Raw genomic sequence first — 23,491 nt, forward strand, 5'->3', positions numbered from 1 at the left:
TATTCAAAGCATGATGCCAGTGGTGTTTATGTTTGAAGTTGTCGTATGGGAACAGGTTCGGGAGCAGGAGGTCTGGCTAGGGGGGGCGGGCAGGCAGCAGACCTGGGATCAGAGAGAGTGTCGCCACGCTTGGGCTACCCACATCACTGATGCGGCTGGTGCGGTTTTCCTCGGATAACGACAATCAGTCGCCGACTCGCCCATTTCTTTCAAAAAGACCCTCGAGAGAGTGGTTGGGTGAGACCGGTGTGTGTGTGTGTGTGTGTGTGTGTGTGTGTGTGTGTGTATGTGTGCATGTGTTTGTGTTGCCTTTATGTGGGATCTCTTTTTTTTATTGCATTCTATTTTTCTTCTTTGTTGTCAGTAAACAAGAATTAATTCTCCCTGTTCCTCTGCTATCACATGTTTGTGTAGGTCATTACACTCGTACATGCACACATTGTGTCACACTGTCTCCTTTCTAATCACATTCTCTGTCTCGCTTCTCTTTCCTCTTTCTCAACTACTTCTTCCTCTCCTCCTCTTTCTCTCTCCCTCCCTCTCTTCCTCTCTCTCTCTCTCCATGTCTTAATCTCTCTCTCCATCCCTTTCTGGGTGGTCCCTGCTCCTATGCCGGTTCCTGGCGGCACGGTTTCTGGGGGTAGTTACAGGACTTCCTTCTCCCCCTCGCTTCCTGTGGAGTTCCTTTGCAGAGGGCCGTAAAGCACCCACACATATGGGACGCGCACATGAGGGATGTTTCTTCCGCTGACGTTTGGGGTTAACCGCCAGTCTGCCAACCCCCCTACCCACCTACCCAACCCAGCCCAGTCCAGCTCACCCCAACCCAACCACCAGTACCTCACTCAGCCACTCACCCACTCGCTTGCCCCTAATCTTGGCATCTGGGTGTGTGTGTTTGTGTGTGTGTGTGTGTGTGTGTGTGTGTGTGTGTGTGTGTGTGTGTGTGTGTATACACAGTGGTCACATAGGGGCGTAAGGGAGACAGAACCCGGCTCCATAAGGGTATTTATTGCCCTCTCACACACACACACACACACACACACATACACCACCCATCTCTTCAAACCCACACACACAGACATGCACACACATACACACATATATACAGACAAACAAAAGCACAGACACACACATCAGTCCCTTAGAACTGGCACCCATTCCCATTAAGGGGCATTGTGATCATAGCTTGAATAGCAAGAGCGTACCACCAAGTGTACCGACAACCAACAACTGTCACGGTTATCATGTGACTGCATGCTTCAACCAGGACAGGCACCGTCTGTGCTGTCAGAAATCCTCTAACAGATTCTCTGCATCAGTCGCACCAAAAATCGACCTTCACTCAAACAAAAATAAACCTTGTGCTTCATTGCAGAACTTTAGTACCCTGGAAATCCAGAGTTCTTGCAAGAGCACAATGGAATTGTCTCTGAGAGACACTCTGGCAATGAGCAATGATGCATGTTACTTTTCCCCCTTGCATCCTGTGGAACCAATCAAATCATATCTGATATAGACGGGCCAGAGGCGAGCTAAACTGATGACAACAGCGCTGCAACGTTGGAAACATTGATCGTAGTGTTATCCAATTGCGTCGAAGTCAGTGAGATTTTCAAATGCATGCTTGGTGCCGCCCCTCGAGTTGGGCCATTACATTGTTCGTGGCCAGACCCTTAATCTTTCTAGATTATCAGGGTCTGGATTTTTTCCAGGCTAGAACTTTAGATGTTCTCTGGTGAAAGGTATCTTTGTGTGGAGTCAGTGGGCCATAAGCTTTATAACTTCTATCATGGGCTCAGGGTGTAGAAGTGCAACCCATGCACATTTTGGAAAGTTCTGTCTTAGAACCCTTAAAGCTGCAGTTGGCAAGATTTTTTTGAACATATTCACTGAAACCGACACTATGCTCCGATAGAACAACATAAAGCCGGTTTTAGAAAAAAACCCGCACTTCTACCTCCACCTATAGCCTGTTATTTGTTTTGCAAAAATCCCGGCTCCCGGCTCTTCTGGTCCAATCAGAGCAGGGCTGTGTGAGATCTGACTGTCAATCACAGTCTGTGCGCACTGACGAGCACAAACTCGACGAGAGGGTGCTCGGTGGTAGTGGGGGAGGAGCATGAGTTGTAAACATTCAAAATTTTGGTAGAAGGGGGTCACTTGCGCTTCAGCCTGGTTGGTGCTCACGGAACAGGACGCAGAAGTCAAGAAGGGAGATCCAAGGTCTAACAAGAGCCAAGGAGCAGGACCGCACTCAGCACTCAATGCTTAAAGTGATTTTTATTCGTGCAAACTGACTAACGTTTCGACGCCAATGCGTCTTCTTCAGAGTCAAACATTCAACATTTTGGCTAAGTCCCCTCAATCTGTCAGACTTGCCAACTGTAGCTTTAAAATATTAGCATTACACAGGAAATGGACCCTTTGCAGTTCCTTGCAGGTACATCCTGTCCGACCCGTTTGGTGCTCAGTGGTTATCAGTGGTGTAATTATCCCTACTTGTTGTTAATCAGGTGAAAGTGAAGCCTTTTGGCACATGTGCCTCATGAATGAGCAGCTCGCCCGCCATGGAAATGACTGAAGCGATAAATCGCACGCTTAAATCTCAATCCACTCCGATGAGAACAATGAGGGCCATGTAGCATCTGCCCCCGAGTTAGCTCATCTGTTATTGTGGGATTAGCGAGGGGGTGTTTTTGTGTATTTATGTTGGGCATCATAATGAGTCACCACCTAAGAACCTGAAAATCTGACGTGTGTCGCGTGTCATACAAGTCACTCTGCAGACGTCAGCTAAACAGAAGACAAAGATTTGGTTTCATCGAGAGATATTGAGTTGTTTCAGTTCTTCCCAAAACATATGTGTCTAAGTACGTATGTCACTGGATGGTGCAGTGTATGGAAATCATCTTTGTTTGTTGTTTGTTCGTTTGTTTGATTTACCTGTTTTCAGCATATCTTTGAAAAACAAAAACAACTAAGCTAATCGGAGGTTTATCCTTTAGGTCTAAGCCAGTGTGTATGACACATGGTGAGTTGAGATTAAAAACAGAATACCGAAAACACTTCTGCTTTTTGTGCTGAGTGTGAGAAAAAAAAAGATGAGAAAAGACTAATCATGGCTATTTGAAGAGCGAAGTGAATATGATGTCACACAAAAGGTTCCGTATTTCTCGCACGCAAAGGCTGGTATGGATCCATTTCCTGTGTCGCAAAAAGTGAAGCGTCTGCTAGATTGTATGAAACTGTCTGGCCTTGACAGTGGCCATATGTGTGCTTGTGTCGAGGTTTATTGTCTGCATGTGAGTGTCTATACAGCTACACACACGTGTGTGTGTGTGTGTGGGCAAGTTGTGGTTGTTCATAAAACACGCGCCTATGGACACATGCATTCAATGCAAACACACACACACACACCAAAAATGAGTTGCTTTTCACATGATGGAGGTGATGATATGTTTTTGAAAATCACACTTGAGACAGTTCCCATGTAGATTCTCAAACCACTGCTTCCCCTTTTTATTTAATCAGACATCATAGAGGGCCTTGCTTGATTTCCATGCTCATCAAAAGCGTACTCGAACGCAAAGCGTATGTGCGAAATAAAACACGAAGTGAAAGTGTGAGAAAGTGATTCTTTGCCTCCTCTTGTCCAGCATGCAGGAAAAGCCAAAGTGTTTGTGGTTAGCCCAGGAGGAAGCAGGAGTTGTTTGTGTGCGAAGTGCTGACGTTAAGAAGCTGTTTGCTGAGCGAGAGCAATTCTCTAAATGCTCGTTTTCATTTCTCTCTCTTTCTCTCTCTCTCTCTCTCTCTCCCTCTCTCTTTCTCTCTCTCTCTCTTTCTCTCCCTCTCTCTCGGGCCCCTACAACTTTAACTGGCCACTTGTTTAACCATTCCTCTCTTATTCTCTCCTTTTTTCCCCGTCTCCACCTTCAAAAACTAGACCTCCCCCCACCCCCACCCATCGCTTTCTATTCTTTTGCGCCTTGGTGCTGTCAGCAACATTTTCCATTCTTTTGGACAAATTGCGAGCGAGGGCCGAACTTCCCTTACATCTGCACGGCTTATGCATGTAGAGGCCGTTTATAAATGTACGGAGTCTATTAGTCACTTTGTGTGTCAGAAAAACCTGCAGACATATAAATTTATCACCAAAGAAGTTATTTATACCACACATATGCTTTCAATTTCTTCATTAAGTGACCCAAAGTCTGGCACTAGCAGCACTCACTAGCAGCCGAGAGGCTAATTATAACCATTGTACATTTCATTTGCACAAAACCTGTGAAAACGCAAGAATTTCTGATAAACCCATCATCACCAGTCACACACATACAGTATGTGCTAAAGTACACACATTCGTCATGAACACACACAGACACTCATACACGCATACGCACACACACACACACACACACACACACACACACACACACACACACACAATAAACATGCAAAACACTCTCACACACATGGTGCATGGCCACGCATGGGTAGACAATAGAGTGTATCAGAGTGCAACTGTGTGTGTGTGTGCGTGTGTGTATTAGGCTAGCAGAGCTGATTACTGCAGGATGCAGTCAGGCAGGGTGTCCATATGAGTGCAACTGTGAGTGTGAGTGTGTGTGTGTGTGTGTATTAGGATAGCAGAGCTGATTACTGCAGGGTGCAGTCAGGCTGACTAATTGGTTGTGGCAACCCGGACTCCAACCCCAGGAAGACTGGGGTCCATGTGCTGTGCTTGGGGAAGCTAAGGGCTATCGTGCTAGAGGGCTAGTGTGCAAGTGGGCTAAGGGGCTAGTGTTAAGCGGACTAGAGGGCTAGCGTACTAGGGGACTAGAGGGCTAGGGCACTAGAGGGCTAGAGTGCTAGGGGACTAGAGTGCTAGAGGGCTAGGGGACTAGAGGGCTAGAGTGCTAGGGGACTAGAGGGCTAGGGGACTAGAGGGCTAGAGTGCTAGGGGACTAGAGTGCTAGAGGGCTAGAGGGCTAGAGTGCTAGGGGACTAGAGTGCTAGAGGGCTAGGGGACTAGAGGGCTAGAGTGCTAGGGGACTAGAGTGCTAGAGGGCTAGGGGACTAGAGGGCTAGGGGACTAGAGGGCTAGAGTGCTAGGGGACTAGAGGGCTAGGGGACTAGAGGGCTAGAGTGCTAGGGGACTAGAGGGCTGGGGGACTAGAGGGCTACGGCGCTAGGGGACTAGAGGGCTAGGGGACTAGAGGGCTAGAGTGCTAGGGGACTAGAGGGCTGGGGGACTAGAGGGCTAGGGGACTAGAGGGCTACGGCGCTAGGGGACTAGAGGGCTAGGGGTATGGGTAGGAGTAGCGGTGGGTTGATGGGTGTGTGGGGGAGGGCAATGGAGGAATTGGGGGGAGGGGGGGCAGCCATCTGTTGCACTGGCTCACATTTAGCTTACCGGCAACGGAACGCGCCTCGAAAACCCCCCAAAACATAAAATAATCAATAATACATGCCCACCAGGCACACACGTATTTACTTAAATGAATCAATATCACGCTGCCGCTCATGCTGTTGTAAACACTTCCCAAAACAGACTTTTTAGTCATTATTAAGCTATTTTGGCCAGGAATAAATAAAACAGGCACTTGGGAAACCTGCTCATCGCTCATGACGTCCAACAGGCAAGAGCACTTTGATGCTCACGCTTATTCACCATGCCATGTGGTTGAAGACCACAAACAACAAAGAAGCATCCTCTTTCTATGTTTATGTGTGTGTGCCTGTTTTTTTTTTCAGTTTTGGACCGTATCTGTGTGTGTAACAGGGGTCTGCGGCAATGGGAGGATGCAGCGTTGAGAAATCTCCAAAATTTTCCCAGGTCCCCTGATAGTGTGTGTGTGTGGGAGCATATGTGGCGAGCATTGTGCGGGCGATCAGCTGTTGCCCAACGTGCTGACACTGATGGAGGGAAATGAAACCAGCAAGGGTGTCTGCTCACCAGACGAACGCTGATGACCAGAGCCCTTAAATCTCGAGCTCTCCTGGAGCCACAACAGAGTCTGCCACACATTTTCTCTTTCTTTCTTCTCTCTCTCTCTCCCTTACTCTCTCTTTGCCAGCATAAAAGCATTCACAGTTAGATTTACTGTGTACTGGCAAAAGTAATAGGTGTGTGTGTGTGTGTGTGTGTGTTTGTGACAAAAGTAATAGGTATTTGGTATTTTGTATCGGGCAGAACTGAATCAGCATGTGTTTTTTATTTATTTTTAAACTCCAATGCAGGCACCTTACCATACAAGATCTCAGGGTCAGATAACCGCAGTGACGTGCTTTTCGGCCAGTGTTGAAATCAGCTAATGTGTATTACAGTAAAGCACATTTTTATTTCAGAATGACACACAACAAGGTTGTCTCACACACACACACACACACACACACACTCACACACACACAAAATCCCATAAAGAAATTCCTAGGTTTCCTAGAAGTTTGAAACTGACTGAACTGGTGGGAATTCTGATTTATTTGCCACGCATCCTCTGACTTCGGCTGATAACGAAGCCAATGAGTATGGCTTGCTTGTGTCGCAACATTCTAAGCAACAATCTGCAAATTCCCCATGCAGCACAGGGGCAAGATGCCAACCCATATGGCTTAATAATCAGATTTCACTTTGTGGTGTGTAGTGTGTCTGCTCTGAGTTTGTGAGACTGGCGCAAGACGTGGTTAGATAGACATACAGGCAGAAACAGACCGACAGAGTCAGGGAGAGAGAGAGAGAGAGAGAGAGAGAGAGAGGGAGAGAGAGAGCAAGGGAAGAGTGAGTGATTTTGTCCATGAGTTGGCTCACAGTTCACATGTCTTATGGCCTCGTAAAGTGTGACTGACCCACATTGCCTGGGCAGAAGAGAAGCATGATGCTGGTCAGGTTGGGTTACAGAGATATGAGCAGTCCTGACAGACCAGGGACACGTTTGCTCTCACCTCATCTCAGGTTTACCTGTAACAATATAGACCTCATGCACTCCCATCACACCACCATGCAGCCACACTATGGACTTCCCTTTAATGAGTTTTCACGTGGATGGACTTTAATTATCCCCAGCTTTTCCAATAAAAATGGGAGTAACTGTATTTTAATGGACCATCAATCCAATGAGACAGATAAATAGATTCAGATTGTGGCTGGAGGCTAGGCTAATGGTCTGAGTGCAGTCATGGTTAATTTATTGGTAGGTGACAGGTAGTTGAGAGTTACATTAATAAAAAATAATAACATTTATGAAATAGAATGTTTCCCAGGGATGGCTTTAGGCAGGGGCCAGGGAGGGTTATAAGCCATCCAAGCATTGTGTCTTGCCCACCCAAAAAAGTCAGGTTTTTTCAGTTGTGTATCTGCGCAGTGTGCAGCCTCAAACCCAGCTTGGATGTAGATGAGTTGGTGTTGAGTGTAATGGTAGCTACATGTAGCTGGCACATACCTGCAGTAGGTCTATGTATGTCCGGCAGGGTGCGATTTGTAGGGGGGGATGGTGGGGATTTCCCCCCCTCTGGTTTTCCTATCCCTACCTCTGCTAAATTATTTTTATCCCTGGTGGGGACAAGGATTTTCCCCCCTTGATAGCGATGAATGCAACTTAACTCTTACTTAAACTCTTGAAATCTAACGATCTTCAGTGTCAATACATCAGAGTAGGCTATTCTAGGCTATTCAGTAGCCTTCTGGCAGACGGCGCATATTTCTGAACGTCATCGAACACAAAAACTTTGTAACATTTTAGTGCGGGAACTTCGCAGGGAAAACAGCGCTGAACCAAACATGAAACGCGTTCAGAGCAGCATATCGTCTTACTTTACAGGACCCAATAATAAAACAGCTAAATTAACACCTGAGAGTGATAGCGCAATGCGCTGGAGGTTGGCGCTCACGTAGGCCTACAGGACGATTCCCAGCCTCTTGATGATGAAAGAAACGCCGATGTTGCTAGCGACTCTGAAACGCATGTAGTAGGAGGGTGCATTGAGCCGGGGCGCTTTGCTAAATGGAGGGGGGGTCGTGAGAGGCTAGCTGTCAGCACAGACGGGTCAGTCAAGTGCCAAGCTTGTTCCGACATCGGGGACTTAGGGCCACACACACAGGAGAGGCTTCATATAGACTCTGCCTTCATTAAAGGCATAAAAGCCAAAACGGCAAAAAAATGACATGACAAAATCAGCAACCACGGAAAATGTCAAAGCCATATCAAATGCATCGAAATTTTACAAAAAAGACAAGAGACCGCAATTGAGAAGGCAACTGAGAACAGTGCAGCTCTGTGGCGAAAGCATCATGAGCATGCTGCATTCTGACAAGGCATGTCGGAATATGCTGATGTTTATTGCAGAGAAAATGTCAGTGCGTCTGGTGGACTTCCTTAAAAACTCACCCGACAAGTTCAGCATTCTCATTGATGAGAGCACAACAGTTTCAAATAAAACCTGTCTGATAATTTACATTAGAATTCCATTTGAAGGGGAGTGTTGCAATTTTTTCTTCCAATTCTTCCAGTTGTGCACTGGATTGGCGATCTGTGACACTCTGCTTCAGAAGCAGGGTATCTCAAAAGACATGTTGCGCTCCCGACTAATTGGGTTCGCAACGGATGGGGCCGGCGCTATGTTGGGCCGATACAAGGGGGTCGCCACACTCCTACGCGAGGAGATTAACCCCAACCTGATTGTCATTCACTGCATGAATCACAAACTAGAACTTGCCGTCCATGACACTGTCAAACAAATTACAAATGCAAGTCATTTCCAGATGTTCACTGACTCCCTGTACGCCTTCTTCTCTCAAAGTCCGAAGAACATGCGAGAGTTAGAGCTTGTCTCTTCCAATTTGGAGATGCAAGCTCGCAGGATAGGAAGGGTGTCTCTGTTTCCCAAAATCACTGAGTAGAAGAGAGGGGCAGGGGGGAGAAGAGAGGGGGGGGGCAGGGGGGAGGAAACAGAGACCAAAGACAAACAGGTGTCAAGTGTCTTCCCGAGTAGTGGCAGCGAGTTGAATTACCTTTATCACTTGCTTAGCTCTAATTAAGCTTGTGGACATCATGGGTTCTCATCGAGATGAGATGAAAATGCACACGCGCGACCTCTCAGCTTACTAGCCACTCACTGGATGAGGCCCAGGGACTCATGTCCGCGGTGAAGCAGCACTCTGTGGGAACGGCAACGGGGCTAGAGCTTGTGAGCTTGTCCCGGCCCAGAAGCCTCCGTCCATTAGTCACGGAGTGGACACACCTTCGTCTGCTGCCTGCCAGAGAGAAGAGAAGAGCTTTTTCTTTTATTTTAGAAATGTAAATTCATTAACTTCCTGTCATTTACTTCATGTGCCATACTATAGTCTATTGCACTCATGCTATCAAAACTCTTTGAATTTGGAAGAAAAAGACTGGCAAACTGAAACAGAAAGAAGCCATAGACATATTAGTTATATATTAGACATATTAGTTTCAAACTCCTGTTTATACTTGTTTATATTCCACTGTTTGTTTACTCATTTATTTACGCATTTGCTTATTGCAGAGGTGTCTAGGCGACACATCAGGTGGCTGTTGTTTGACTCTTACCTACACCTGAGTAACCTTAGAGGCAGCTCCACCTGCCAGCATCTCACACCATGGTGGTGCGCAGCATGAAATATTCAGCCCTATCGCTTACACATAATGATGGCCAAATCGCTTTCTCATGAATAAAACCTGTGAATGAAAGGAGAGAGGGAGGGAGAGAGTGGAATGAGGAGTGAGTGTGTGTGTGTGTGTGTGTGTGTGTGTGTGTATGAATAGGTGCAGGTGCTTATTTGTGTGTGTGTGTGTGTGTGTGAATGGGTGGGGGTGCTTATGAATGCCTTAGTTTGTGTGTGTGTGTGTGTGTGTGTGTGTGTGTGTGTGTGTGTCCCAAAAGCTCCATAACCTATCCTGAGAGTAGGATAATGGGCTCGTCATCACTTTTGACACCAAAAGTGAAACCGCATCCGTTCCTACATTATTCAGCGCTCCTTCCCGTGTCAAAGCCCTGCTCGGAATCAGAGTAAATGAGAGTCATGCCACGTCTCACCCTCACGGTTTCCTCGCATACACTTCCCAGAAGTCCACACACCAGAAAATGTCAAACGACTCATCTTCACGTGATACGATACTCCTCTGGGGGGGTATCGTGTGGTGTTGGTCTGAGCACATGACATTGGTAGGTGGACCACATGGGCGTTGTGTGTGACTCTGATGTGACACAACAGGCCCGGCTCACCTCGCTAATGGTGCTCCTATGGCACTGCAGGAATGCTGTGTTGGTTAAGGCCCAGCGCATGTGGACACAGTCTGGTGAGACCTCACAGGGAACGCCATGTTGGAGACAGGGCTTTTGAACATCGCTTCTACCGCATTTAAGCTGCTCTTCAAGTGGGCTAGGCGGTCAAGATTATGCGTGTGTGTGTGTGTACGTGTGCGTGTGGTGTGTGTGTGTGTGTGTAAATCTATGTGGAACATCTGTGTCTGGTCTAGGTGTACATAAATAGCCAGTGAGTGTGTCGCCAGTGAACAGCGATATCGTTCTTCGGCCAGTTCCTTCTCATTTTTTTTGTTTCTCTCTCTCTTGGCTTGCTTTGTTCCCTCTCCTCTCAATATGTGTGTGTGTGTGTGTGTGTGTGTGTGTGTGTGTGTGTGTGTGTGTGTGTGTGTGTGTGTGTGTGTGTGTGTGTGTGGGAGGACCTGTGAGTAACGACACCGCAAAGGGCCTGCACATGCAGCTGAACGTTAGTCAGCTCGAACACGGATAGCGAGAAAAAAGGAAGTTCTTCTCCTTCCTTCTTCTCCTTCTTCTTCTTCTTCTTCTACTACTCCATCTTCCCATCTTCTTCTCCTTTCTCTTCTGTCATGGAGAAAAGCAAGCAATGCCAGGCCAAACTCTGAGATTCCCACATTCTTGAAGGAGACGGATGCAGATCAAAGGGCGATGTGTAACTCGAGCAACACAGGACCTCTCAGACAGGGAGTAAACAGTGGTCAATGCTCCTCTTCATGATACTGTGTCTGGTCTTTGCATGTGTGTGTGTGTGTGTGTGTGTGTGTGTGTGTGTGTGTGTGTGTGTGTGTGTGTGTGTGTGTGTGTGTGTGTGTGTGTTGTGAGGGGGAGAGAGAGAAGACGAAATTTCAGGGCAAGCCTTCAGACTTCAAAGTAGCACGCCTCAATCTTCACTGGACCATTGAGGAATGGGGATGGACTGGTCTGGTTTTGAGAAGGGGGGGGGGGGGTACACTCTTGATTTCTCATGAGATAGATGAAGGGGCGTCACAAAGATACCATTTAGTGCTTTGAGTAGGAGTTGAGTGTGTGTGTGTGTGTGTGTGTGTGTGTCGTTGAGTTTCGAGAGAGAGTGGTTTGAGTTGCTTCGTGTGTATGTGGCTAAGTGTGTGAAAGAGACAATGAGATTAAGAGAGATGCACAGATAGAAAGTGAATGTGAGAGAGAGATGGAAAGAAAGAAAGAAAGAAACACAAGAAAAAAAACAAAAAACAAAGAAAGAAAGAGTAACCTCTTTACATGTGTGGAAGTGTTTCAGAAGGACTGCATGCCTTCCTGGCCTTGGTGGACTCTGAGAGCACAAAGGCAGTGTTGAAGTGTGGGAATGCTCCCCCCGCAGAGTGAGCAAGAGAGTGGGGGAGAGAGAGAGAGAGAGAAATAAAATGAGAGAGAATGAAAGAGAGAGAGAGAGAGACCCTTCATCAGGGAAAAACCCCAAATTACCCCAGTCCCCCGGCAGGAAGTGCTGCAACAATGATGGTGGCGAGCATCTGATTGTCTCACGGTTGCCCTGGCAGCAGCAGCAGAGGCGGGCGTGGGCGGATATGAAGCAGAGGGAAAGCACTTTCCTGCTACCGTGGGCCATACCTGTCAACATTTAGCTTCCCAAAAACGGGAGATTTTTTTTCGGGGGGGGTGGGGGGGGGGTGGGGTGTCAGTGTTTATACCGGATCTGTGTTTGCATATTTAATACGTTTCATACACGTGTTTGAACACTGCATTTCGGTCGTTGCTTTTACCTTTTACCTTACCATTAGGCTACCTTACGCATGCCAGTTATGTATCCACCAGCTGCCTGCCTGCAGCCTACTTCCAAAACTCCAAAGCTGCTTGCTGTCAGATTTGGTTCCGAGGGCACAAGTTCAGTGTATCAACACTCAATAACAGTTTATGTGATGTGTTAATTAATTAAATTCCCAACAATGCCCGCTTGCTTACGACGAGACTCAGGCTGCGCAGTCGGCACCCACTTCCTTATTTGGGTTTTGGGTTGCCAGGTTTTAGCCTATGACAAAACGGTTGAAATTGAAACTAAGTGATCGTGTATGTGTAAGGTGTATTTCATACACAATCTGGCAACTTGAATGGATCAATGATTTTTAAAATGAAGTTTGATGGCCATGCAAATTACCGGAGTTTTCCGGGAGAAATAACAAAACGGGAGGGTGCTGGGAGATGACCTTGAAATACGGGAGAAACCCGGGGAAAACGGGAGTGTTGACAGGTATGCCGTGGGCCTGACCAGGAGAGCAGCGGGGGAAACCGAAGCAACGCACGCCATCAAATATTCATCCCGCCTGGGGTGTCATGGACCTGGCTTAAGGTGTGAAACGGACACCTTTCCATCTCACGGCTCTCTTCCTGCCTGGCCCCTCCTCTCTTCTTTTCTCTTCTCTTCTATCTCTTCTCTACCTATCTCCTGCTTTCATTCTCTCATTTTCTCTCTCTCTCTCTATCTATGGCCAGCTGCTGTTTGCCACCAAGTCTGGACAGTGGCTCCGTGGTGGGGGTCAAGTTGCCTTTTGTGGTAGGGAGGTGGTGTTTGCCCAGCATTGCTGCCATGTTATTCTGACGTTTGGCCTCTTGTGCTTATTCAGCCCACACCGCCTGGCTCCTGGGTGTGTGTGTGTCTGTGTGTGTGTGTGTGTGTGTGTGTGTTGTGGAGGTAGGGGGTGGCTGTCTCAGACACACGCCCAAGGATAACGAACGGGGCAGGGTTGCAGGACAAGGGGGGCAGTTGGTTATTTTCAGGGCTAGAGTTGTGTTGCGGCCCCTGTGCGGCTCTATAAGGGTCAGCGTGGGTGGGGGGGGGCTGTGGATGGGGGGGCCCAGGTGTGACAGTGAGGATCGGGTGACCCCGTGTTTGGACAGGGGGCCACTGCAGCCATGTCCAAAAATGCCTGGATTCCCCCCCAGCAGGCTAGAGCTGACTTAACCCCCCCACCCAAACACACACCACACACACACACACACACACACACCAGCGCCTCCCCTCCTATGCTGGCCCTGACCGTCAAAGGGCCACTGCTGGTGTCAGTTGTTCCAGGAGTCGTTGTTGTTTTTTGGGCAGGAGGTAGAAGGCCTGGGGGTGGTGAAAGAGAGAAAGAGAGAGGGAGAGAGGGAGAGAGATAGAGAGAAAGAAGGTGGCCGCCGGGTGGGTGGGAGTGTGTCTGATTGTGTGTGTGTGTGTGTGTGTGTGTGTGTGTGTGCTCGGCTCCTTTGGTCTTGGTGGGTCGTCGCTCCCTCCCTGGTGTCTAATCTGCCACTCTGTTTGTGGTGGTCTGTCATTAGCACCTCCTTACCGAAGGCCCCTCTCAATGTTTGCTTTCCAACAGTGTTCGATTTTCAGTTTCACTCAAGGCATGTCCCCTTTACCTTCAAAAAGAACACATTTACACATTCATCATTAGCGTAAAATGCTATTCACTTAGGTACCCTATCAGATGATTGGTGCTGCTTAATGGCAAACAGAAGAGTGCCTAGTGTTTTTGGCTGCTTGGGGTTCATCAGTAGCCTACTTGGTGCCAGCAGCTTTGACACTTGTGCTGCAGGAGAGAGAGAGAGTGTGTGTGTGTGTGTGTGAAAGACTAAATTAACTTAGACCAGCTCAGAGTGTGAATTCAGAAAAAAAAAGCATGAGCTGACGATAAACCAGGGCTGGACTGGGACAAGAAAATCGGCCCTGCCATTTTTGGCCCAGGCGGCCCACACGCACCATGATTGGTCAGACACATTCCCTGCAGACAGTCCACTTAAAATGCATATTTTTTTATTTTTTTATTATTGATATTGTATTGATATTATTGATACTATTACTATTTTGATTAATATTGCGGATCATATTGACCTACCAGGGGTGGTGTTAAGCACATCATTTTAATGTATTTTTTAATGCATCCATCAATATCTGTGTCTAATTCAATTACTAGGCATACTTAACAACCTCCATAGCAAGCAACAGATTACTCTAGCAATCACCCTAAAAATCCATAACTTGGCGTTGTATTAGTGCTAGTATTACTCTAGTAATTACCCTTAAAATGCATAACTTGGCGTTGTATTAGTGCTAGTATTACTCTAGCAATCACCCTAAAAATGCATAACTTGGCATTGTATTACATACATAACTTGCCGTTGTATTAGTGCTAGTATTACTCTATAACTTGGCGTTGTATTAGTGCCAATATGGAAATTAACTCTATAAAGACTGGCACGGCCAAAAAAAAAAGTAAGATTTGATTGGGCGATGGCATTGTCAGTATGGAAAATTACCTAGTGGGCCGCTGTCAGCTCTGTCAAATAAATAAATAAATAAATAAATAAATAAATATACCCTAAATTATAATTACATCAGTGATTCGGCCCAAAAGTGCGTCGGCCCACCAGGAAAACCTTGGTATGCCAGATGGCCAGTCCAGGCCTGCAATAAACATATTTTTGGTAGAGTTGTGAAGGACTCGCCATTGATTTAGTCTTTTTAATGTGCAAGTCTGTGTGTGTGTGTGTTCATAAGTGTCTGGTGTAGAGATTATAGAGTGTGCTGACATGTGTGTGAGTGTGCCTGAGAGAAAGAGAGTATATTTCTGTATGAGTCTTGTATGTGTATGTACATTATGTATTGTGTGCATGTGTGAGTGTGTGAGTGCTGCGTGCGTGCACATATAAAGCTGGAGCAGCATCAGTCACTGAGTGAGGGAATGGAACAGGTGTGAGTGGTGAATCACAGGACACAGGAAGGTGAAAGGTTCATCGTACCGATTCCAAGAAAAAAGAGAAAGTTGACTTGAAGCAGAAGACACAAGAAAATATGAACCTGGAAACTGGTTGGGGAAGAGAACAGAACTTAATTTGGCGTTTTACATCCAGTAAAACACAGATGAATGGAACTCAACTGTGTATAACAAAAGCATGAAAGCATATCATGCGTATCAAGCGTAACAATAGATATCACCCAGGAGATCCTTTGTTGTGCGTAACTATGAAACATGTTGTGTGGAGAATGGCGATGACTAGAGTCTGAATCGGAATGACATTTTGACCTCTGTGTATCTCAGATATGCTCTCAAACACAAAAACAAATCTATTTGAACTAAAACCTCCCACAGCTCAGCAGCTATGTAGACTCAGTTCTGGGAGCTCTAGGGTTCATTAGGGTTTTGAGGCGCATCACGCTCCTCGTCTACGCGTCCCTGGGGCCTGGAGCCATGGTGCGTTGCCCGAGCGTCCTGTTTATGCAGTGTCGCCGCGGCAGCCGTAAATAACACGGGACCAGAGCCAGTGGAGATGAAAGCGCCGAGCTGGCCGTTCCGCTCTCCAGAAACCCCTTATTAAAAGGCTTTCTATACACAGCCCGAGAGAGGTGAGCTCATAAAACTCCAGGATGGATGAGCTTTTTTCCCTGTCTTTCTTTCTCTCTCTCTCTCTCTCTCTCTCTCTTTTTCTTTTTTTTTCTCTCTCTCGCTCGTGTCACATTCTCCCTGGTGTTTTGATGTTGTAATGTTTGCTTGCTTGTCGTCCAGGTCAAGGCGCATGGGAAGTCCCTTTTAATGTGTGACTCACTGAGATGGTCTTTATATTTATGATGTGATGAGACTAATATTAGCTGAGAAACACTTGTTCTTAATTATTACACATTGAATAGACACATACACACACACACACACACACATCCTCTCCATCAAGAGTCTTCATCACCTACATGACAGCATAGCCAGAAGCTAGCCCCAAATGAAGGTTAGCGACTACAGTAGATGAGGTGCTATTCAACAGCACACCTTTGCTCAGTAGAACCCCTGCAGTCACACTGCATCCTACAATATCCCCTCTGGTCAGCCTTTCAGCGCAATGCCCACCCTATGGGTTGATGGTGGGTGGTGGTGGTAGTGGTGTGTGTGTGTGTGTGTGTGTGTGTGTGTGTGTGTGTGTGTGTGAGAGAGAGAGAGAGAGAGAGAGTATGTGTGTGTGTGAGAAAGAGAGGATGGCATTATTCTCTTTGGATTGTTACTGTGTCAACAGTCCCTGCTGAGACACTGCAGTGAACACACAAAAGCACCCAGACCCACCCAGCCCCCCCCCCCCCACCACCACCACCACCACCACACACACACACACACACACACACACACAACTGCAAAAGGAATGTGCTAAAAGGTGAAAATATAAAATCACCATTTGTCTTTCTCTCCTGCATATGTTTGTCTTGCCATTGATTCTACATTTGCAAATAATGTGGTTGTCAAACTAATGCTGTGGGTATCAAACACCAGCTGATGATAATGTGGTTGCCAAACACAACCATATAAGCCATTGAATCTGTATGCCAATATTCTATACACATTTATATGAAAATATTTTTGTATTTTTATTTTCGTATCTTAATAACATATTATATTAATAACAAATGTAATATGCTAGTATGACTGCAATTCATGCCCTGCAATATTTTACTTTAAAACATATTTGTTTATTACAAAGATAATAAATTGGTCATTAAATTATTTTTTCTGTACATAAATACCCCTCTTATCTGTGTCCATCAAATTTAAGCTGTCAGGAAAAGAAAACATTGTGATGTGATCGCCAAACAGTAACAGTATGATTTCTTATGAAGAGAAATGGGATTTCTTATGAAGAGCGATGGGATTTTATCTTATGAAGAGCAATGGGATTTTATCTTATGAAGAGCAATGGGATTTCTTATGAAGAGCAATGGGATTTCTTATGAAGAGCAATAGGATTGTTGCATAACGTGTGAATTGCTGTTTGCTATTTGTCTTAAACTGAAACTCCAAGCGGATCTGTACATGCAGCCTTACAACACTGTTTACAGCTCTTCGAGTCACAGTAAAATGTCATTTTTGGTAGGCCTATGGTGTGGGTCCTTGCGTTTCTTTAGGAATCCGCCGTCTTGGTTTGTATAGAAATGGATATTAAATGACACATACAGGCAAGACAGCGGAAATAGGGGGAGTTCCGATACCCTCCTTACCATTTGCTGTAAGATGGGGAAAAAGCATTTAGTTGCAATGTCTTGTACATGCTGTATTTCTTTCTGGTTTGGTTTGCTATGGATTGAGGATACTGTTCACCTGTCAGTATTGATGACTAGTTGGTATCTAATTCTCTTCTAAAGTGGGATATGGGGGGGATTTAGAATTGCCTTTGCCTGTTTATGAGTCCAACCTATTCACTGACACACACACCTGCATGGCTCCAATGTGTTTTAAGCTTTAAGAAACAATAAATTAACCTGGATAGTTCCAGGGGTTCTTCTCCAGATTATGATGATAACCACGTTGCAGAAACAACAGTTGGCAAAGAAGTTGGAGTAAATTTAAACTGTCAGGGGGAAAAAACATTGATGTGATTACCTTACATTTTGCTTTACATTTGGCATTAAATATGAATAGCAATGGGATTTTTCATTCAGTGGGGATTGTTGTTTGCACATCAGCAGTTGGGTTTTAGATGAGTGCAAACTTGTAGATTGTGCTCATCTCTTGTCATGATCAGCACTAATAGTTTTATTATTGTTGTGTTATTAGGTAGATTTCGGATATTGATACAGCTCCAGCGTAGCCACTGTTTTTCTGCCTTTGCATAAACGAGAGATTACTTCCTCTGTATTATTGTTTTGGGACTGTGTTTGTGTGTGTGGAACTGTGTGTTTGCTATTGGAACACTGGAACAGAAACGAAAAAATTATGTTTTTGCTCAGAACAAACCGAAAAGAAAATCATTCTGTTTTCAGTCCCTGGTGTGTGGGTTGTGAGAGGTTGTTGGTAACTTATTGGGCAACCTGCAACTGGTCAGTTATCAGTCACCACTGACCGCTCAACTGAGTGTGTTTTCTCTGTATCGCCATATGTAAAACATGGCATTTATTATCTGTCATTGACAGCTTTCCATGTTCTATTTATGCTTATCTACGAACTCCTCTCCTGGTTCGTGGTTGAAGTAGGGTAGGTAGGCCACCTGTCCTTTGTTGCTGGGCATTAGTAACTTGGTCCTTTATAGGTTTGCAGTGAAAATAGTCTGCGGTGTGTGCTATTGGTTTGGTTTATTTGATTCATTATTTTAATTTCTTTATTTTCTTTCTGGTTTGGTTTGTTACTCGTGTGCTATGGATTGAGGATTGTTGTGTTCACCTGTCAGTATTGATGACTTGTTGGTCTCTAATTCTCTTTTCTCGTTAGCTGGGATGTGGGGGGATTTAGAATTGCCTTTGCCTGTTTATGAGTCCAACAGTTACCTATTCACTGCCACACGCCTGCTAGGGTCCAATGTGTTTTAAGCTTTAAGAGACATACATTCAGTTGTGTGTTCTCATCACCTGTGCCTTCCTATATTCTTTATTATGAACACTATAGCAGGCCTGGGTGGATAGCTCCAGTGGTTATAATGATAACCACGTTGCAGAAACAACAGTTTGGAAAGAAGTTGGAAAAAATTTAAACTGTCAGGGAAAAAAAAACGTTAACGGATATTTTCCATTAAGTGGGGATTAATTTCCCCTAAAACTGTAGCATGATGCAAAGCAGTTGCCACTTTTATGAAGGTATATTGGGTGCAAAAGTGGCGAGCACATTTTCTGCAGATTTTGCATGTGCACACTAAAGTCGTAAATGTGTAACAGTAAAGTTGAAGTTGTACATATTTTTTTTATATCACGTTAACACAAAATAGGGGCTACAGGTTCACAAATCCTTTTTACAGGTACACAAATCCTATCATGTGAGTCACAACTTTCAAGAGTCATGCACTCGACACTTTTGCTCCAATCGTTGCAGCGCAGTTGGTGCGAAACACATTTGCACATCCGTGTTTCATAATCTGAGAACATGCACAACATTCGTGTATTTGTAAACCCAAATGTGAACTAATGCATCCGAAGTTGTGCATCTGTGAAATAATTTCTCATTAATAAAATTCTACAGATCGCTTTGATTTTCTTGCACGACTACAAGTCAATTGATACAAGTGCTCGAATCTGCTTCTACGAGTGACGAGTGACTTTTGCTCCTAGCTAGGTGATATAATAGGAGCAAAAAGATTTGTATGTGTGCACGTCGAGCAATCGATCGAGAAAACAAGGCGGCCGGATCTGGATCCTGGATCGCGCTCAGACTACCATTGCCTGCTCATAAAGTAAGTAACCTCAGCATGTTTCCTTATCAATGAAGGACACACGATTTATAGTTTTTCTTTGCACAAAGCGAGGAAAAAAATATTTGTTGCGGTGTTAAGTTTTACGACCTTATTATTCATAATGGCTGCACAGCAAACAGTTGCTAACTTGCCTAGCACTATCCGTCTTCGTGCAAGATACAAGTCAGCTGTTCGAATATTGCAGAACGATTGTGTCAGATAATGTGTCCTAACGATTTTGGACGGGCAGTGTTATATTTCTGTACTTCTAAACTAGTTATTTATCTAGCGATAGCTAGCTTGATCTGGCACTGGAGGATTTAGCAAGCAGGTAAACTAAGCTAGATAGCTGTCATGATAATGTAAACCAACAAACAAGATAACTTTCTTCATATTATTATCATGTTACTTACCTTATGAGCAGGCAATGGTAGTCTGAGCGCGATCCAGATCCGGCCGCCTTGTTTTCTCGATCGATTCGCTCAACGTGCACACATACAAATCTTTTTGCTCCTATTATATCACCTAGCCAGGAGCAAAAGTATCGTCACTCGTAGAAGCAGATTCGAGCACTTGTATCAATTGACTTGTAGTCGTGCAAGAAAATCAAAGCGATATGTAGAATTGTATTAATGAGAAATTATTTCTCAGATGCACAACTTCGGATGCATTAGTTCACATTTGGGTTTACAAATGCACAAATGTTGTGCATGTTCTCAGATTATGAAACACGGATGTGCAAATGTGTTTCGCACCAACTGCGCTGCAACGATTGGAGCAAAAGTGTCGAGTGCGTGACTCTTGAAAGTTGTGACTCACAGGATAGGATTTGTGTACCTGTAAAAAGGATTTGTGAACCCGTAGCCCCTATTTTGTGTTAACAAGATATAAAAAAAATATGTACAACTTCAACTTTACTGTTACACATTTACGACTTTAGTGTGCACATGCAAAATCTGCAGTTAAATGTGCTCGCCACTTTTGCACCCAATATACCTTCATACACTTTGGAATAGAGAGATCAATTTGAATTAGTGTATTGATTTTCCTATCTGCGTTGCATAACAAATGTTATTTTTATTACCAAGGGGGGGGGGGGGGGGTAGTCACTGCTATAGTCTGTAAGGCCACATTATGATAAAAAACACTTTGCATTAACAACCATTTGAAAAGAAGTTGGAACAAATTCAAACTGTTTGATGTGATCTCCAAGCGTTAACGGCAAATGGCAAACATTTCTTATAAAGAGCATTGGGTTTTTGCATAAAGTGGGTATTTTCAGTTGCCCTTAAAACAAACTCAAATCAAACTGGCAACTCACTTTTATGTTTTGCTGGTTATGCTGGTGACGACTGTTTGAAATGAGAATTCGATTTACAGTTTTTTTTCAGTCGCTAACAAGCGCTTACCCATGTTTCAGATACTTTTTCTAAACTCTTAACACACCTACAAACACCTACAAAACACAATTGGCCAAATGGATAATTTTCTTCTCAAAAACACATTTTGTTAAATATATTACTAACACATCTTTCTCTGCACACACTAACTTTGCCAAAACACTGGAAATCTGACTCAAAATGAAATTATTCTGTCAAAGAATAACACTTGTTTTCACTTCACAAGGTATATGCAGTCAATCAAAGTACACCAGGTTTCAAAATACTGGCTATTGTTGACATTACAAAAACTGCATAGACTTTTATGTTTCAGTTTTACAGGTATTTGCATGCAATTTTTACACTAAATGTCTTTGTTGGAAACTGTATGTCCACATGTTATGTTCACACTTAAAAGCATTCCAGTAAAAAGCAAATCATTTTTTTCCTTTACTGTTTACTACAGGAGGTACAGAAAAATTACTGTATCTAATCTCTGTGATATTCAGGCCATATGTTAGGCCACATGTTTTCATCAACATCGCATTGATTACATGGTCAATGATAGTAGCACGAATTTCATCACTGACAACAGTTCTTGCAGCCTTTGGAATGCCACCACCACACATTCTTACACCTCTACCTTGCCCTCTTCTTGGGCCTGCTCTTCTCCCTGGCCCTGCTCCTCTAACTGCTCCTGCATCTCTCGCTGGGCCTGCTCTTATGGGCCCCTTGCTCTTACTCTTCCTCGTCCAGACATTACAGTGTTTGTCTTTTTCTGTTTCTGTTTCTAAAAACATCACTCCCAAAGTGCTCCTTTTACTGTATAAGTGTCAATGTAGTAGAAAAAAATTACCCCTGCCACTGAGTCTAAGCCAGACTGGAATCAGCTGTGGTTGGCCCAATTTACCCAACATAAATCAATTGTGTGTGAATTATTCAATTGTTTGTTTATTATCAGCTGAGATATATTGTTTTTGAACTGTTATCATTGCAGAAGCAGAGGTTTTTATACTGTATCTAAGGTTTGGAATATTGTTTTTGCTATTGTGGGATGTTGTGTGTTAACATTCGTAAATACTGCAAAAACAATCCATAATTTTGTTGGGAGGTATAGCTTGTCTGTTAAGAAAATGTAAGCATTGTGGAAATGTGTTCACTGACTGCATATCGTGTGAAAACGACATGCAATGTGTGAATGGTATGGCCACAAAAGACCGATGCTGTGCTAATTGTATCTAGAGTTTTGAAAATGTGACTGGTTGGACAAACACTTGTTAGCAACTGAAAAAAACTGTAAACATTCAAATCCAATAATTTCACTATTTCAGAGCCATATTCAATATTCAATATTCGGACAAAGCGAGTGGACGGTGGTAGTGTAGTTGTTAAAGGGACACCAGGCAAGCCTGATGCTTTTTCTCTACGAAACTCCCCCTTGCTCGGTCTGAAGCTATTTTCCTTTTCTTTGCATCTTCCGTCAAGGGTTTTCCATTATACACACGTTTGCAACAATCGCTAGCGTTTCGTTAGCCTGCCTCTTTGCAGTGGATGCAGGATGTAAACTGATCCTGCTTCGGTCGGCGGGTATGATACACTGAACTTGCAAGCGGGATATTCTTCCTACAGGCAGTAGGGGCGGGCGAGAGAGTCTTCATTCGCCCTGTAATGAGTCATTTAACCATATACCGACTTACGAAGATGAGTAATTAACACGAAAACGTTGCCTGGTGTCCTGGGCTAGCATGCAGTAGCCAGAAAAGTTGTGGGTTCAATTCCTGGCTTCCACCGTTGTGCCCTTGAACAAGGCACTTCACCCCAAGTTGCTGGAGGTACAATGTAACAATCCCCTTGTAATATCATTGACATACTGTATGTAAGTCGCTTTGGAAAAAGCTTCTGCTAAATATGTAAATGTAAGTACATTTTGAATAGGAAAATAGGTAATTTGTTAACAGTGTAAACTAGCCCAAGGCCAGTTCAAACAGCGACAATAAACCAACTCAAAAAATATATAATGTTAACTGCAGCAGGTGTGATAGCAATCTGTTGCTCCCTCCATATGACACACACACACACATACAAACACACACACACACACACACACACACACACACACATACACACCTCTGGCTCTCCTCCACCTTTCTTCCCTAAGGGACGGCAAAGTGAGTCAAATCACTCATGGACTTATCAGGTGATGTGCCTCATTTAACAACCCCCCCCCCCCCCCCCCCCCCCCCCCCCCACACACACACACACACACACACACACACATACACATACACACACACACACACACACACACACACACACACACACACACACAATACACACACACCTCCCTTTGTCCACCATGACAATGGAGTCATCAACAGAGGGAAAAGGATTGGGGGGTGATGCAAGGGCCTTTACAAAGCTCAGGTGTAGGAGTCTTTCTCCCACCATGCTTTTACCCCATGGAGATGTGGAGAATGTAGTATGCTTGAGGTGGGAGATGAAATGGGTGCTGGGGATATGGTAGGTGCGTGTGTGTTTGTTTGGGGTGCAGTGTGTGTGTGGGTGCCGTGAAGAGTTTTCTTGTTCCTTTTAGGTGCCTGACCTTCACCCTCATGAGCACTGACTTACAAACACACACACACACACACAAATTCATGAAGGTCAAA

Source organism: Alosa pseudoharengus, unplaced genomic scaffold (genome assembly GCF_046254945.1).
Source record: "Alosa pseudoharengus isolate Yale_2024_CS ecotype anadromous, Long Island Sound unplaced genomic scaffold, YU_APseudo_1.1 YU_APseudo_1.1_scf_12, whole genome shotgun sequence".
Classification (NCBI taxonomy): Eukaryota; Metazoa; Chordata; class Actinopteri; order Clupeiformes; family Clupeidae; genus Alosa; species Alosa pseudoharengus.